The sequence below is a fragment of the Crocuta crocuta genome, unplaced genomic scaffold (assembly GCF_008692635.1).
Source record: "Crocuta crocuta isolate KB4526 unplaced genomic scaffold, BGI_CrCroc_1.0 scaffold196, whole genome shotgun sequence".
Classification (NCBI taxonomy): domain Eukaryota; kingdom Metazoa; phylum Chordata; class Mammalia; order Carnivora; family Hyaenidae; genus Crocuta; species Crocuta crocuta.
This window is the reverse complement of record NW_027531026.1, coordinates 3,310,260-3,329,310: the sequence shown is the minus strand read 5'-3', so window position 1 is coordinate 3,329,310 and position 19,051 is coordinate 3,310,260. Positions and strand designations below refer to the sequence as shown.

General features: G+C 34.7%; 1 long non-coding RNA gene across 1 annotated transcript in view; it reads left to right on the top strand.

Moving 5' to 3' along the window:
* The window catches only part of LOC144237325 (uncharacterized), a 288,758-nt gene that overhangs the window by 107,052 nt on the left and 162,655 nt on the right, over positions 1–19,051 (top strand). Inside the window, exon 2 of the long non-coding RNA XR_013336828.1 lies at positions 10,395–10,475. This is a non-coding gene — a long non-coding RNA (uncharacterized LOC144237325). The remainder of the gene's footprint in view (positions 1–10,394; positions 10,476–19,051) is intronic.

Sequence of the window (19,051 nt, the reverse complement as noted above, 5' to 3'; positions counted from 1 at the left end):
GCTATTGTTACTCTTTGTGTTCTGCTGGTTTCTGAATAAAATTCTATTTTTTTGGACCCTGGAGCAGTAAATACTTGGGAAATAAAACTCGGAGGTTTGATCATTAGTACAAGTAATTTGTTAACCTCATGGCTTTAAGAAGCCAATTCAGATCAGTTTCCTAAATTCTTTAGTCTGTCCTCTGAGATTTCAAGCAAGTGATGTAACATAGGATGCTGTTTGGTTAATTATTCCTCAGAATGAGCCTCAATATCATTACAAATTCCCTACTCTGCCTCTCTTTTCCCTCTCTTGCTCTTATTCCATGATTGTAATTTCTAGAGTTAGATTCTAGGGCACACCTGACCTTAGGCTCTTCTGGGTTGCTTATCCTGAAGCGGTGTGAGTCCCTCCCAAGGTGAAGAAATATAATTAGAAGAAAAAGAGATCATTCAGTGAGGAGCTTAAGGTAGGACACAAGGGGTTACTTTCTAGGGGAAAAAATAGATTGCAAAAAAAAATTTAAGTGATTCTGAAAAGAAAAAGAAAAAACGAAAGCTTTGCAGTTAAAGAAAAAAGCATATGAAAAATTAACAAGGTAAAACTGACTTTCACTTGTTTTTAAAAATGCTTGTGACTCCAACAGATTTGTCCCACCCCAGTGGAGAAAGAAAAATAAAAGTAGCCAAAACCCCACAGAGTTCCTAGGGTCTAGTGAATTGGTGCTCTTCTTCCTAGTTGTAAGAAGCACACTCTAATTGTTATCCTATGTATAAAGACATCTACAATGAGAAAAATAGAATCTGCGTTTATACACATATATTTGAATACTACATATAAATATGTTGGCATTCATTTAGGAAATATTACCGATCCACAGCAAAGTACAGTGCGAAGATAGGAAATAGTGTGACTTTTATAAGGAAATGGGTTAGTAATAGAAACACTACGTAAGACTTTAGGCCTCAGCATTATTTTTTTTAATTAATAATACAGGAATTATTTTTGCCAAACTGTAGTTAAATGCATGCAAGGATCATTATTACTGCCTTCTTAGCTGCTTGCTCTACAACATCCTGATGTGTTTTAATTCATCTATACCTAGGAGCAAGTGTAGCTTAAACAGTAAAGCTTTTGAGAGCTGAGATAATAAAAGATTTTTTTCCCCATCTCATTCAATCACGTTTACAAAGCATACTTGTAGGAGAAAGTCACTATCATATAAATGATAATGCTTTGTATTTCTAACAGAACCATGCCGGTATGTTTTGTGCTACTCGTTTTTTACAAGTAAATTTTTTCCCTGAAATAAGAAAATAAAAGCATTAATACTGGGAGGCTACTTCAAATATATGCTCTAACTGATATTATCAAAGTACAGAAGGCACTTTTAAGAATCAGGTTGTGTGAATTGTGCTGGATATCTGTGAGCATTATTTTGAAAAGGCTTCAAAGCTTGCAAAATGCATATAAAATATGGCAAAATAACAATAGAGATCTCACTGTTTTTTTCTTTTGTCCCTAAGTTTTATCTTTTGCGTATTTCCTGAACAGGTTGTTAATTTTTTTTTTTCTATTGAAGCCACACTAAACAAGACACTGAATTACTTGATCACACAAAGGCTGGTCAAGATGAGGAGCCCAAAGAACACCTGTTGACTTTAGACAGAACTGCTGTTACTTGCTTGCTGTTCCATTTGAATTTGTCATGAGAAGTGGCATCTCCTCATTTGTTTTATTATCCTTCAAGCTGAAAACTTCCCTAAAAGATGGTAATAAAGTCTGAGATAGTACATACTCATTCACAGCCACTTGAGTGTAGATCCACTGTGAAATCATTTCCCATTTTGTAAAGGAGATAAACTACAGTTTTCAGGTAACTTTCAAATTAATTATCTTTTTTGATTTGCACATGTTACTTTTTGTTGCCCTTTACGTATTGCCTTAACCACAAAAAGTTATTTTATAATTACTTGTGTCCTCCCCCCCCTTTTTTTTTCTTTTTTTCCTCAATTGTAAAAGCCCCAAGTTACGTGAGATTTTAGTGTTATGCATTGGGTTAGAGCTTCCTGATCCCATACGTGTCAAAGATCCTGGAATCCATGCAAATCTTCATAAGCTATGAGCGACAAGAACTAGCAAGGAGAGTGAGATTTTCAGTCATCAAGGCGAGGAGATTTTTATCAGCCATTCTGTCTGAGCAAACGTACTATGTCCACCGGTCGGGTCTGAGGTCATGGCTGCCCCAGAATTTGGGCGGTTGAGGATATTTTGGGATGCTTTCATTAGAAGGTACAGAGTACAGTTAAGAAACAGGCTTGGGGCGCCAGCATATGATTATGGCAAGACGGGCTGACCACTGGGAAATTGCTGAGCCAACAGGCGGAGAGTCTGGATGACCTCCCCTGGGGCCAAGTCCACAGAGAGTTACCACCCAACACACCTTCTGAGGGGTAATCTGAAGCACTCGATGTTCCAAATACTCATCGAAGCAACAGATGTTTTTGTAAGACAAAAGTATTGTACATTTTCAAAGCTCTGTTTATGAATCTTCTTGCCTTTCTATTTTTAAAGGTGCCTGTATTCAAAAAAATATCCCTTATATTTACTTTAGAATGATCCAGCGTCTTTGCTGCCTGTTTCACTGGTGGTGGTTGGGGGTGGGGGCAGTTGTTGCAGAAAAACTCTAACCACAATGCGAAAGTCACTCACTTAGCAGGCTGCAAGTTACCAAGAGCCTGTTCAGAGAACCATTATATAAAGCAGGTATTTTTTAGACTTCTTATGTTTAATGACATTTAATGTTTCTGGATAAAATCTTTCCACTTTCAATTTGTGGTTAACAAAATATTTCTTTCCTTCTGTGTTTCATGCTTCTTATAGCACCCAAACTTGATGTTTCTTTTTTTTCCCCTTGATTTTCAAGCAGCCTGTTTATACAAAGCATGGAAAAGAGTTAAAATGAGAGAGAATTAAGAGAAGGTGTCATTTGATAACCGTGACAACTCAGAAGGCAATAAGAAATTTGGAATCTAATATTTGTTTTATGAGCGTTAGAAAACCTGGCAATTGAAGCAGCAGCCCTCTGTTACCTGGCATAATCAGAGCATGGTTGAACTAGAATAAATCTGAAGAAAATGGGAAAATGTTAATGTGATAGCTTGGAAAGAAAAAATACATAGTAAAAATCCACTAATGTCAGTTTTTGATCATCTCACAACATTTTACATAGTTTATGTGAAAAAAAACCAACAACAACGTTATCCACTAATGCCTCCATGCCCATCGATTCTCCGTGCTCACTTCCTCTCCCGTTCCCAGGATGCATGAAACAGCCCTTCATGAGGTTTGGATTGGGCAATAGTGTGTATGTTTTCTTAAAATAACAGGGGAAAAAATGAAATGTGAAGCAAGATAAATTAATTATGACAGACTCAAATTGTATTAAAGCATTGACTCTTAGGGTGTCAGAGATTTCAATTTAATTCAGTTTGATTTAAGTAAATCCCTTGAGCTTTACTGAATCAAAATTTATATTTCAAGTATGGATGCTATAAGAAGCAAAAGTGCAGTATATATCAACTAAAACAGACAAAGTCCAAACCAGCAGTGTCTATGATTGTCAGGTTCCTCCTAAAAAGACAACAAATCAACAATAATGAAAATTAAAGTTTCTACAGAAAAAGCAAATCTATAAAAAATCAGACCCTACTTACCACTTTATAGTTTGCCTTCATTTGTGTGCATGTGAGTGTGCCTGTGTGTGTGTGTGTGTGTGTGTGTGTGTACTTTTCCTGGCTACACATTTGCCTCTTCTCTATTTCCTCCCTTATTGTTTCTTTCCCTTTCCTCTTTTAAATATATCTTAAGGTCTTCTTCAGCAATTCCAGGCCATCTGTCCTCACCGTACTAAATAAGCATTCATGGACACATGGCTGCCTCCTCCAGACTGACAAAGGCTCTTTAGTATAGCTAAGAGAAATGACCCAACAGCAGTGGTAAAGAGGCCTAAAAATATTTAAAGTAAAAAAAAAATAGCAAGACCCACCAACTTTCTCTTTACTTGACTCCCCCATTTTTCTTAAGTTTATTTTATGTTTTACCATTGGAATCTGCCCTAGCAGAATACATTTGCATAATTGCCTGCCAAATTGGATATAAGCTTATTTTTAAAGGTAAAGAATCCTTATATCAGAAAAACAAACTAATAAAAAAGCAACCTTAACTTCCTTTTAAGCTGTGGCTGCATATATAGCTCATGTAATGTAATTGGCAAATATGTAACAGACGAAAGGTGATTATGTTTAAGAAGCACCCCTGAAATTTCTACTTTTATAGTAGATACGAAGTGGTTCGTAGATATGTATATTTTCGTAGTTTAATAAGAATGCACCCAGTAAGCAGAAATGCTTTCAAATAACTTACATAAATTGTAAGGCATTAAGGACACACAGTTTTTTAAAAAGTATTCAATGGATTAAATTTTTACATAAAAGACGTGGGACTCATTTCTTTTTTTAGGGGGCCAATTTTGAATTTGTTTCATGCTCTATAGAAAATTAACTTGTTTTATTTCCAGTGAATACTATTTTCTTATATGTTTGTTAGTTTATTAAAGCATTTTATCTAATGAAAAATATTTTAATTGGATGTAAATTATCACTTTATTTTTTCACAACAGATGCTGTGTGAATTACATGAACTTATATGAATTTCTGAGCTACTCATAAGTATTCAGAAAACTGCTAAAACCTGTTAACTGAATAGAAAATAAGATATTTCTATCCTCTTTATGGACTAAACCTTGCTTATGTAAAAATTGTTAGGCTTCCCCCCCCCCGAAACTTAATAATGTATAAGCAAGTGTTTCTTCATTCTTACATCTATCGTATATGCTTATACCTACACTAAGTATAGCCCAAAGTGATATCTTCTAGAACTTACTTTACAAAATGGCTGAACACTACCTGTCATAAATTTTATGTTAAAAGAAAAAAAAAACTTTGCTCAACATTGCTGTCATCGATAGACCTTTATATATCTTTCCTTAGAGTATTTCTGGCTCAATTACAGTTATTACTAGTTAATTTGCTGAAAAAAATACATTTTCTTTGAGAACTCAACAATAAAAATTTCAGCAAATCACATTTTTATAATTTCTAGAAAGAAAGGAGTATTTTAAAACAGCTCTTAAATTATTATGGCACAAATAGTAACTCATTTAGTGTGGTGCCACAAAAATGGAACTCAGACAACAGAGAAACTATCATCTCATCTATTTGAAACACAAACCAAGTCTTAGTTTTTACATACCCTCTTTTCGAAATGTATGTTATGGTATATATGCTATTAAAACTGGCCTTATGAGGACTTGTGTTTGTATGTGGAGAGAATAGAGGCAGTGAGGTGGAGGAAGAAGGAACTGAACTTAGGTGAGGATGAATTTCATTAAGCAGTGGGTGTTCATCCGTGTGTGTCTTATAGTGTTCACGGTTTTTTATAGAATGTTTTCTCCCTTCAAAAAAAAAAATCTAGTGGGTGTTCAGTGGGTTCTTTTGTTATTCAATCCATTAATTAGAATTTTGTCACAAATCTTCATGAAGAACTAAGTATTGTAGAAAGGTCTTATTTTAAAATTTAGAAAATATGAATGCCAAAATCAAAGAATTATAAACCTAAGTGGAAAAATATCAAAAGATTTTACATGTTTGAAAGTAAAAAGCACAGCGCCCTTTAATCACATAAAGCTAGAATTAGGGACATGTCCAGGCTCTGATTTGGGAAGGAAGCAGGATCAAAGCAGCAGAACTCTGTATGGATAGTGGATAAAATGCCCAAATATTTACATTTTCATTTGAACCTGCAGTGAGAGAGTAAATTACAGTTCTAACTCAGAGTTTTCCAAATCCAGGATATATGGGTAGAGATGAAGGAACTGCTTCATCTCTAATATACTAAACAAAACAAACAAACAAAAAAAAAAACAGGAAAAAAAAAGAAAATGAAAAAACAAAGGAAGAAAAAGAGATTGGAAAGAGAGACTAGGGAGTAGAAACAGAGACAATTCAACCCTTCCTAAATATGACTTAAGCTACAGGCTACAAGTGTAAGGCATTTCTTGTACATGTTTTTTGTTCTATAATGAGGTTTTTCTTCAGTAATTCTTTTCAGTTTGCTGTGTCAAATTCTTGATGAATATCAATGATGAAGAATTTGAACAATACACCTTTATGTTTTAAAGTACTTTCATAGGAGAATAATTGGCCAAATACTTATAGACAAAGCATTTGAAAATAAGCCGTAAATTAGAGAAGCAGCAAATTGCATTCTCTGGAAAGCAACAACATAACATAATGGAATAATACAGATGTTAACATCAAAAGACCTAAATTATGAATTCTTACTCCATTTCTTACCAGGTATATGGCCCCTGTCAAATTACCTGCCTCCCCGAGCCTCAGCCTCCTCCTCTGTAATTAGGAGATAATAATTGCTTCATCATGGACTGATTATGAACACTAAACATGATAATATATGTAAAGTGCCCAAAAGAGGTTTGGGCCCCTAGTGGGCATTTGGAAAATGTGAAGTCTTCCAGCCTTGCCTACCTCATCCTGTACTATGTGATGGTGTATATATTAGTTCGATCACCAGAAAAATGATTGCTCAGAAAGTTCCTGAAACAGTGAGAAATTCTTTGGGATATTTTTCATGTTGAAGTCAATAGTCTTCTTAGTAAGGACTGTGATCAAAGTGGATTTTCATATTTAAAAGATGTATGTGGGTAACTCTGGTAGGGGAGTTTTCTTTTAAAAATCCCCTACTCATATAGCCTCAATTATCATAACTTAGGAGTACACTAAAAAGGTATCAAAATTATTATTTTGCTAACAAACCCCCTTAATTCATGTGTATTCAATCCCAGTCCATGACCGTGGAATGTGATCCACTCAAATAATACTTAGAGTTGTGTTTTTGTCAGAGTCAAATACATTTTACAAACATACAGACTCTCTAGTGATGCATATAACATCGATGGAACTGACAACCAATAAACCTTGTGCAAAACCACCACGCTACAGGAAAATTGATACTCTGCAAAGGGAACACTTTTTTGAAAAAAATTTACGGTACTATAATACTTCATTAACTTTTAATTAATCAATCCTTCAAAAAGTAATGCTTCAAAACTTAAAAAAGATTTTCTGTGGCCTAAGGAAAGGATTTTACTTCTGATCAGTAATATAAATAAAATAATTTGTCATTGCTTAGATTTTTGTGGAAGCCCTCATGGCCTCCTGCTAAGTAAGTCTTTAAGTGTGGAGCTTTTATTTTAGTAAATTTAGAGAAAGAGTATTAAAGAAACATAATGGTGTCACTTGTCATAATTTAAAAATTAAAATTAATGTCTGATTTTAACTGATTACATTGTCTTTTTTTTACTTTAAATATATGAGCATGTATGTACACAGACACACATACACACACACACACACACACACACACGTTGATTCTATGCATTTAACTAATATCACAGGAAGTCCACCCAACCTGTTGTTCTGGAGTAATCTCACAAATAAACAGAAATAGAAATACAGTACAACTGCTTAAGAGCTACATGTGTTCTCTTTTACCTATATTACAAAGAGCTCAAGTATTTTTTGGAGTCTAGAAATACCTAATGGAACTGATACTACTTAGCAAAGATTCCATAAGGCCAACATCTAACTTTGCTTTCCACTAACAGCTGAAACAGTTTAAATTACTATGGAAACAAAAGCACAAATACTTTGCCAGAATCTGTTATATAAAGTAGCAATAATGACTTTCTCTTATTGTCAGACAGGAGAATATCATATAAGTAAAGGAGAGAGAAACAAGCTATTGGGGGGAAAATAGGGTGTGAAATATACTATACTTTCACTATACAAAAGGAAAAGGCCAATAAAAAGGAAAATGAATGAGGTCTTACTGAAAATGAATATCATTTCATAAAATTTTGGTTTGACTTACAAGACAAGTTAAATTATTTCTGGCTAGTTCAGGCAATGAAACTGTTCATCTGGATTGGTCCTAGTAAGTATTTGTGTTTCTTTCTGAAGAACATAGCTTGACTCTAAATTCACAATCCTGTACTTTATCTCTAGCCAGAACAGAAACAGCCTGTCTTATTCTAGTGAAGAAACTTGAAGCATTATCTTCATTATAGCCTCTGATCCTGTGAAAAGATAAAGAATGATATTCTTTTTTATTTTTTAACAAGTGTATTTCTGTATTTATTTATAATTGAAACATAAATTTATGTGGCATTGTATGTCCAATGTATTTCAACAAAGGATGGCATTCTTTAAATTTGTACAAATCACCCTGTGAGCATAATCAAGATAGTCTAGGTTATCCTGGGATAGCAGCTCCAAAATTGCAGTAGATGAGCACAACAGACATGTGCTTCTTGCTCATCCCAGGACACCTGGGAACTCGGTTCTACATCTTCTCACGCCAGGCAGATGATGTTTCTATCATCTGGAAAGTTATTGGTTGCCCTGGCAGTAGACAGGAACAGCAAATTGCACTCTCCTTTTAAAGGCTCCATCTTGAAATGACACCTGTCACCACTTCTCACATTTCATTAACCAAAGCAAGTCATAAGAACATAAATGAGCTTGATGCCATGAGGACAGGGAAATGCAATTTTACCATGTGACCAAAAGAAGAGCTACTAATGACCAATCACAATTAGACTAACCAGTGGGAAGGCTGAGCAATCAATACTTTCTATCTTCATTGTTGTTTATAATCCCTCTCATCATAATCATTATGTGGAAATCCACGTTGATTAACGTGGTCAAAATTATTTAATAGTTTATCCTTTACCATTGTGTGCCAGATGTACAAAAAAATAGTCCCCTACTTGCCAGGATCCTTTTCCCTGAAATGTTTTTTCCACATAAGAACAGCCATCAGAAAATTGTTGGACTTGTAAAAACTCAATTATTACAATAAAGATCCTAGCGTTTCAGTGTATAAGTCTCAATCCACTCATTAAATCTGTGCTATGGATACCATCTTCTTAATTTCTTTTATATGCTTTCTTTCTTTCTGAATTGAAAGTGAGGGCTTCTGTTTTATCCAAACATCTCTGGGTCGACATCGCCATTATGGCTCCTGTTGTTATTGCTGTGCTGTTGCCAAGGCAGCCAAAATACAGACCTGGGTTCAAAGTAGTTGCTGGGTGTGTAAGAGGGTAGTCACTTCCACTTTCACGAATACAGCTGCTCTGAATGTGACAAATACCATTATCATCATGGGTCTTATTACCTCCAACCACAAGGTGCTATCTGAACAAATGCTGGGTTTTAACTGCCAGACTCTTGAATATGTCACATTTTTCTTTGGATCTTTGGGTTATTGTAACAGCTGTTTGTAAACATTGTAAAGCCTACATTAGGTACAGAATGGGTAAGAATATTTTGACCCAAATGTCTGCCCTCTGAACTATTGTAAGGAATGCAGCATGTCTGCTGACACTTAAAGCAGTAGATTTAAATAGCAACCAGGATCAACTTCCAGCTGAATAAGTCAATAGGCATTTTCAGTTTCAGACTCCATCTGGGTCAGTTTTCTTTCATCAGCTGGCCTGAGAACGTCCAAGGGTATTCAGACCATACTGAATAAAAGAAAAGGAAGGGGATAGCAAGTAGGTATTTCCACCAAGATTTTGTCTGGGTAGTATTTTCCCTAAAGGTCTAATATATGCTCTTCCATAGTTCAGGTTACCAGTGCTTGTTGAAAAGCATTTCTTTTCTTTAGAAACAGGGACACGAGCAGCTTTAGAATTTGTCATGCTCTGATCTCTTTCATTCTGTAAATACCCCATGCTATTTTATGTAGTGGTAATGAGTTAGATATTTCTAGTGCTTGCCTGGTAAGCAGTCATGAGGGTTGTTGTAATAAATAAATAGTAAGAGCACATTGCTCTGATAATAGCAACTTTCATTGAAGGATGTGAATGTGCCTTGCAAAAGAGTGATACAGAATCCTTAGAAAGGCTTTTATTAGAAGAAATGTAATACAACAGTTTTTAAATGAAACAGTAAGGCAGAGTGGAAAAATAATCTATGACATTGTGTTGCGAGTGTCAGTTGTCATTGTGGACACCTAGGCTCTCAACCCAAGAAGTTGAGAAGCTAATAATCCTTCTCGTAAGAAAATGCATTTATCACACATTGAATATTATGAGAAACGCTATCCACAAGATTTCTCAATTTTACAGATACCATACGTTTTCCAACAAGTTATATTAGACGGTCACCTTTGGAAGTAGCCATGTGATATATATCTGGTTGAAATTTTACTTAGGATTAAAAATAAGACTCTTAAAATAATAGTCTTATTCTTTTGTCTGCTCTTCACAGGATAATCGGATATATTGCAGCCATAACCCTCAAAAGTTAAAAAAGTCTTCCACCGAGCTTGCTTAAATACAGGAAAGTATGGTGAGTATGTGCATATATACATAAACAACTCTAACAGAGGTATAATTCATGTAGTTATCTCTAAAATAAGTGCTTTCTTAAACAAAATTAATCTTGTTTTTAAAATATTCGACCACAGTTAGAATTAAATGCAGAACTACCAAGATGAGTAACTTAGTGCGTGTATGCTGGTAACAGGAAAAAGTAAGACAGACTGAGGTTTAAAGTCACTCTGGATAATCAGGAATTGACTAAACATGAGACATAGCGTTTCATGTAAAAGATGCAGGGAAGTCTAATGTGTTTTCTTCATGTGATGGTTGAACAAATTGAGGTTTGTTCTCGTCTCAACATACACACACAGAATCTCAAAATGAAACAGGCAGAGTTGTGTTCTGCTCTTTTATAGTGTGATGATGTTTGTGAAGCTTCTTACTTTGTTCACATGTTGCCTTGAAATAAAGAAGGCTTTTTCGTTCGAGCATGTGTCTTGAATTTCTTTGTAAAATTAAAATTGAAAATGGAGACTAGGAATAGTGCGTGAGAGCTCTTACATCTAATTTGTCATGAAAATTCTTCTTTGTCAGGGCTGGCCCTATGTAAGTGGCGGGAAAGAGTATCTGCATCTCCCTTTATTTTTTCAATTCTAGTATATATTCAAGTATATTTTTCTGGAGTGTATTCCTACTCCAAAGCCCCTGAAGCCCACAACTTAGTACAGCTAAGAATGTAGGATTTTTTAGAAAGTGCCCTATCTATATATTTTGCTCATTCTTACCTATTGCTACAATTTCTAGATTGGAGTTCTGAGTGCCGTGGACTACATTCCATATAAGCAAAAATCTCTTCTCTCAAGGGATTATGTTCAGAGAATTATCGGTAGAAATAAAGTCATAAACAGTTGCTGTTTCTAAACTCACAGAAAACAAAAAACAAAATCTTGAACTTATATTTAACATTGAGTACCCCTGCTCCCCTCCTGGCTGCCCCTTCTCCTAGTCAGAAATGTCAGTCTCCTAGAAACAGTGAGCTCACCTTCATTGGTAGGAAACAATCTGAGAGTACTAATTCCCACTCTTTCATGAAAGCGTGAATGACTATTAATCCCTTAAACTCCCTAAGGTTGAGTGGTTAGAATAGTTGTTACCGAAATAAATCATGTATTTATAGAAACTTAATATAATGGGGAAACTACAGTAAAAAATGTTCAGATGATATGTAAGGACTTATTTTTTCAGCCCGACACATGGGCAGATCATACCAGCCCAGACTTTTGCCTCTGGACCTTTTAGTCTGTAATGTTCATGATTTGGGGACCTTTTTCATTTTCAACTTCTTACACCACAGAATCTCTGAAAAGTCCCGTTCATCTACATTGTGGTTCCCATTTCAGCAGCTGCAACGGACTAGTGTGTGGGGAAAGTGTGGCAGGAAAGAAGGTATTGTGCACACTGATTTGAGGTAAATCAGAAACCTTGGTTATTTGCATTCAACGAGGGACTTTCTGGGGATAGTGACTTAACTGGAACTCTGAGGCATTCAGGCTCTGTGGAAAGCTGTTGAGAAAATATCGAAGTCCTTCAAATCACACCATTTGTGTGGCCTTTTGTATTCTTTATTTGTAATTCAAATACTCATTTTTGCTGATTTCTAAGTGAAACAGTAGTTTTTAAATCCTGGCTTGCAGGCCATGGTCCCAGCGATGACTAACTCTGTGTTCTTAGGAAAATCACTTCATCTCTTTGAGTCTCAGTTCTCTCATGGGTCAATTGAGATTGTGATTCTAGCTGTCCCTTAAAAGGTGGTGGAGACACAGTGGACTATTAGATGCAAGCATGCTTAGACAAAGTTAGGAGAATTATGCAAATTTAACCTACTTTAATTAAATACTATAAGATAGAACAAAATGCAACCTCAAAATATTTTTCTCTTCCTCTATATTAGAACTAATTTAGTGTAGAAACGAAGTTCATTATTTAGGGAAATTAAAATGTCACTACTTTCTTGAAACTGAAATTAACTGCAGTTTTAGATTTTATAAAGTAATTGTTGGGATACCTATATACAAATGCTTATTTCCTGCCTTTTAGAATGCCAAGAACCTCATTATACTTCCAAGGATCCTTTAACACTCGAGGCAACGTAGTTTTATCTCCCTTTTATGGTCTGTGCCTTTTTCTTTTATTCGTGGGGTACCAAGTTTTATTCTAGGTACGGATTCAAAGCTATTTGAACATATGTGATAAACTAAAATTAAACTAAACTAAAATTAAACTAAAACTGAACTAAAATTAAAAATAGAGTTTTAATTTTATATCATACAAAGCATTTATTAGAGTGCATGATTTTATTTTGGAATCCAAGAAACAGCCTTTGGTAACTTCAAGATGTAATTGAGGAAATATTTTAGAGGATTGGGTCCTGTGTTTAACAGATTGAAATGGAGACAAGAAAGAGTAAAGCTTTCTATATTATTGTCACTGAGGTCCATTTATACCCACAGTGCATGAAGCATTAGAAAATACAAGTGAAAATGCACTGTAGTCAGGAGACATTTCTTCGTTTCCCAAAAAGATGGTCTAGGGCAAAACCAAACACTGTATGCCTCATTTCCGTAGATAACCATTGCACAGGCAGGACTTTGGCATGTATCATAGTATATGCCTAATTGTTAGTTCCATTTGATAAAAATCTGAAATACTTTCAACTAGCACTACTAATAATCCAAAGTATTTCATAATGGATCTTATTTTTTCTAAACTCTAAAACACCATACCATATACCAAATATAAAATATAAAACCAATTAGGAACAGATTTTAAATAAATATTTATGATACATGTTTATTATATATCATATATAGATGTATACGTATATAAATACATAGAAGCACATGCATATATAATTAACAATCTCAAACCTTCTCAATATTATTCTATCACAAAGTCAGGGTTTTTTTTTTTCTGTATTTATGTTAATATTGTAGTTTAAAATTATTCTTATCCTCTTTATCTGTGGAGGGCTCTGGTAATTCCATAAAATATCCACATACTTAACATACCCTTATTTATTGAATACGAAAGTGTCTCGAGTGCCAAAACCAGGTACATGGGTATTTGGGAGACTTAGGGCTGCCTATGAATCAGTGTGTTGTTCACAGCTTCAGTAGAGAGCAAATAGGACCAGGTGGGCTCCATTATGCCCCTTGCTAAATAACTTGGCCCAGGGAGTCATAGAAGAGTATCTCCTAACCCCTAAAATAAAAATAATGACGGTGAAAGGATAAGTCAGAAATGTGGGTGTCAGCTAGACTCCTGACTCTCCCTTACCCCTATTTCTAATCAACGGCAAGTCTGTCTCTTAAACTTCAGTTAGATTGATAAGTTCCTTTACCACATCCTCTCCAGTCACCATCATTTCTCCCCTGAATCACTGAAACAGTTTCCTAAATGGTTTCTTATAGTTTAGCCCCCCCTTATCGTATTAGTTTCCCATACTGCACTGAATATAATCATCCAAAAATTCAAATATTATGAAATCTCTCCTCTACTAAAAAGTCTTCTACCACTTTCCACAGTCCTAAGGACAAATGGATCAGTTTGCTTTGTTCATGTTTGCCTTTTACATGGTTGATTTTCCTCAACCTTTTCAAGATTTTTGGATGTGTAGTCACAGTTACAAATGATGGACTATATTGAATAGTGAAGGTAGCTAGTACGTATTGTGTTTGCTCTTGTTCAGGACTGTTTCCCCATGAGGCCTCCCACCTCAGTCAGAAGGCTGACTGAAGGTTCTGCATAAGTAGGGGAAGTCAGGGGAATGTTTTGACAGGCAGTCTCTTTGAAGGACCCCTGGGAAAAAAGCAGGTTACAGAATAGGAAACTCTTCCAGGCCTAGTATATTCTACTACCAAGAGGGAGTGCTTTTCTGACTGACACTTTAAACCTGTTTTCTGTGTCTTTATGGCAGTCTAGAGGAGCGTTGAGGTCTGCTTGACTTCTCTCTCATACAGCAGCATCTTCACAAGATAACTTTCTTTGGGACATTACCCACATGTCCACTTGATTTGGAGAACAGCTCTTGGGCTTTAGCCACAGAACAAAAGCCTTTGCTGTCAAACCATAGCTCTATGTACACCTCTATGGGGGAAGAGTTCACCTTTTCTGGCCGTGTGGAAAGCACATTACTAATTAATGACCTGGGGTTGACCCTTGGTTTATTTCTGACCCCTGTATTTGTTGATTCACCTTGGGGATCTCTTGTCACTTTTGATAAATTTTCTCTTTCATTTTTCTACCAGTCATATTTCATTTGTTGCTGTCTTTCCAAAATGTTTATAAAATTTTGATTCACTAATGATGCACATTTCTTATTTCCCATTCATTTTAATTTATCATTTCTATCCGTTGAGAGAAAGAAAATACAGACAGGTTTGAGTTCAGTAAACCATTTTGAACTAGAAAGTTAAGTTTACCTTTAGTTTTGGGGGAAAAGTAGTTTGGATAAGTTAATAATTATATCTAGGAGACCTCACTGTTTTAAATACCTTTAGAATTTCACAACTTATGTGTCTACTGATGGACAAATTGATAAAGAAGTTGTGGTATACATATGCAATGGATTGTTATTCAGCCATTTACAATAATGTGGATGGACCTTATGGAAATTATGCTAAATGAAATAAGGTAGAGAGAGACCAGTACTGCATGATCGCACACAGTATGTGGAATTTAAAAACAAAATAAAACAGCCTTGTAGAAAAAAGATTTGTGGGTACCAGAGGCTGGAGGATGGGGAGGGGATATTGGATAAAGGTGGTAAAAGGTACAAACTTCTAGTTTTAAGATACATATGTACTAGGGATGTAACATGGAATATGATGACTATAGTTAACACTGATGTATGGTATAGTTGCCAATTGTTAATAGAGAAAATTCTAGGAGTTAATCATCATAAGGAAAAAAATATTTTTTTCTTTTTCTTTTTTTTTATATACCTATATGAGATGATAGGTGTTAACTAAACTTATTGTGGTAATCATTTCATAATATGTGTAAGTCAACTTATTATGCTGTATACCTTACATTTATACAGTGCCGTATGTCACTTATAACTCAATGAAATTGTAACAAAATTCAAAAATGTTACTATTAATTTCCAAGTACTTGCTGATTCTTACTTGAGAAGATCTTTAAAGAATCAATTTATAAAACATATGACCATATCAAAATTAATGGAAGTGTCTTTATAAAAATTTTATTTTCCAGTTCAGACAGATATCATTTTAAGCAATTTTAATTTGTTTATAAAATATCAATAATCATTGATCTGGAAATCAATCAAACTGATATTAGTGACTATACTGTTTTGCTGCTAAAATATAATAAATGATATTTAGGCCATTTTTAGTTATTTAAACAAAACCTTATTTATTATGCCAGTCTTCAGCCAATCTTCTTGATGATTCTTCCCATCACAGTATAATTTTCAATTATCACATTTTCTTAAAGTCAACTGAAATTATAGTAATTAATGGAGATTAACTAAATTATATACCTTTTTGAACTCTCCTAACAACTAGAAGATTACTGACAAATGATTCAGTGAAGACTTGAAAACTATCATAATATACCCATTGGAACTGGTTATTTTAAGAGACACATGATGGTAAAAAAAAGGAGAAACAGAAATAATCAAATGCATGGGGTCTTCTCAAAATGGCTACAAATATTATTGATGGACACCAAACATTAATCTTCACTGAAATCTAGTGTTAGAAATTAGTCTATGGGTTATACATATATTTTACACAGAAATTCCATTAAATCTGTCTGAGGAGATAACCCATGGGACCAGCAAAAAATGGTTATGTGGTAGGGAATGACTTTTAACTAAAGGTTAAATAGAATTGTACTGATGTTATTTTTTAAAATGTTTTTATTTATTTCTGAGAGAGAGAGAGAGCGTGAGCAGGGGAGGGTCAGTGAGAGGGAAACACAGAATCTGAAACAGTCTCCATGCTCTGAGCTAGCTCTCCACACAGAACCTGATGCGGGGCTTGAACCTACGAACCATGAGATCATGACCTGAGCTGAAGTTGGACGCTCAGCCGACTGAGCCACCCAGGTGCCCCTGTACTGATGTTATTTTCAACTTATTGCTCAAGACAGTGGTTCCTTTGGAATGGTCCTTAGTTCAATTTGCTCTCTAATTCTGTTTCTTCTTCTTCTTCTTTTTTTTTTTTAATTTAATCTTCGGTACCCCTTTATTTCCCTGACAGTAGTATTTTCATATCCATCTGCTTCTTCCAGTCTCCCAAATCAGAACCTTCTGTCCAGGATCTACCAGTGGGTTCTCTTTTCCTTCACAGAGGTCTTCATGCATGGGAAACCTCACTATTCTTTTACCCCTCCCTCCCTCCCATGATTATCCTTTGTTCCATCACCAGTCAGTGTGAAAGACAGGTATAAGCTTGGTTAGATGTTTCTATTATGTATCTTAGCTTTATAGACTAAATTTTGAATGGTGGATGGAAAAACTGTGATGGTAATTTACTCGACTAAAATGTCCTAAAGGTAATTATTATTTCTGTTACTGATCATGCAAAACATCTTGTAAATTATACATATCATTATAGTATATATCTTTTATCTTGAAGAGAAGTATTTTTGTCTCAAAACAATATAAAAAATGGTGCATAAATACAACTCTATAAATATTTTCTATCCACTCTATCTGTCCAAATATCCATTTTAATAAAGCATACACCTGATAGTGCCTTTGCACTAGAGTTAAAATAAAAGTACACCTTGAAACTTCGGCCATGAATATACTGATATCCAACTTTTCTCTTTACTAATACCATTAACAATGGTTCTCACAATCCTTATATTCCTGAAATCCAAACTTGTTTCTGAAATTACCATTAGATTGTATTCTAGAAACTCATTTCAATAGTTAATAAGTGTCTCTAACACACATACAAGTGTGTTTACATACAGAGGTTTAAATTTGGCAGTAGGTGAATTTTAACAAGGTGAGGCAAATAGATGGAAAGGAAGTTTTCAGTTTTCATTTTTTCAAATGGAACTTAAACCAAGACCTAAGGGCACATTGTATAAAAAGATATCTAGTTCTACATTAAACTTTTTCATGAGAAGTTGGCTATTAATGCTGACTGGATTTCTTTATAATTTGATCTCAGAGAGGTCACACAGCCCAACTATTTAGGATGCCTAAGAACCAGAAAAATTAAAGATTATTCAAAGATATCAGATAACTGAAAAACAGAAATTTTACTTAATATTAAAATTAAGACCTCATCAAGACATCACTGGTAGAGAATTTTGAGAGTCCTAGCAAGTCCAACAGCTAATCTTTCTGTATTTCTATTAAGTAAGGCATTATGTAGGGTTCTAGAGAAAGACGCAGAGAAGCCAGAAGGAATCCTTCATTGGAAGAGCTTAGAATGTAAAATGGAATATAGAATGCCTTAATATTCTTAATCAAACAAGGAGCGGTGACAACTTCTGTGATGTTAAGAATTTTTGATATAGTACAAGTTTGTTGTAAACTGTTCTACAAGACAGTTTCCATTTCTTTAACACTTATGACTACACAATGAAAGTTGTAGGTTGTCTTCAAATCTTATATATAACCCAAATAGCTTTTTGCTACCTACCTAAAGGTCAATTTCAATATAGAACCACATCAAAAAGAACACATATCTGAGGAAAATGGTTTTTAAGATAAAATAATTGTCCATCATATTTTAAGAAGGCAATGAAGGCACAACACATTGTACAAACACTGTACATCTTCTTTAACTCCTTGTCCAGTGCTTTGCCCAGAGTCTCACACATCAAACAGTATTCATATTTTTATTTTTAAGAAAATATCAGGTGATTTTTCATATAAATTTTTTCATTTTGGACTACTTTTAGATGTCAGCTGTATTGAAAAGAGAATGTAAGTTTCCCCTATATTCTTATACTACAGTTTCCCCTACTGTTAACATCTTACATTGCCATGGTCCATTTGTGAAAACTAAGAAGTCAACAGTGGTACATTAATTTTAACTAAACTCAAGATATGACTTAGATTTCACCAGCTTTTATATAAATATTCTTTTCCTTGTCCCCTCATTGATTTCAGAATACTATCTTGCATTGAGTCCTCGTGTTCACTTTAGTTTTCTCTGATCTGTGGAATCTTTTCCATCTTTCTTTGGTTTTAAAGTTTTAACAGTCTTGAGGATCACTGGTCAGGTATTTTGTAGAATGTCCTTTGATGTGGTCTTTTCTGATATTTATCTCATGTTTAGTCTGGGGTTATAGGTTTTAAAGAATAATACATGGATAAATTTTCTTTCTCATCACATCATATTAAGGTGTATTTGTTATCATATGACATATCCTGGTGATGTTAACTTGATGATTTTGTTAAGACCACATTTGACAGATTTCTCTTCTGTAAATTACTATAGTTTCTGTTTACATACTGCATTCTTTGATTGAGTTACTAAATCTATCACATACTGAAAGTAGGTGTGTGTGTGTGTGTGTGTGTGTGTGTGTGTGTGTGTGGTGTGGTGGTGG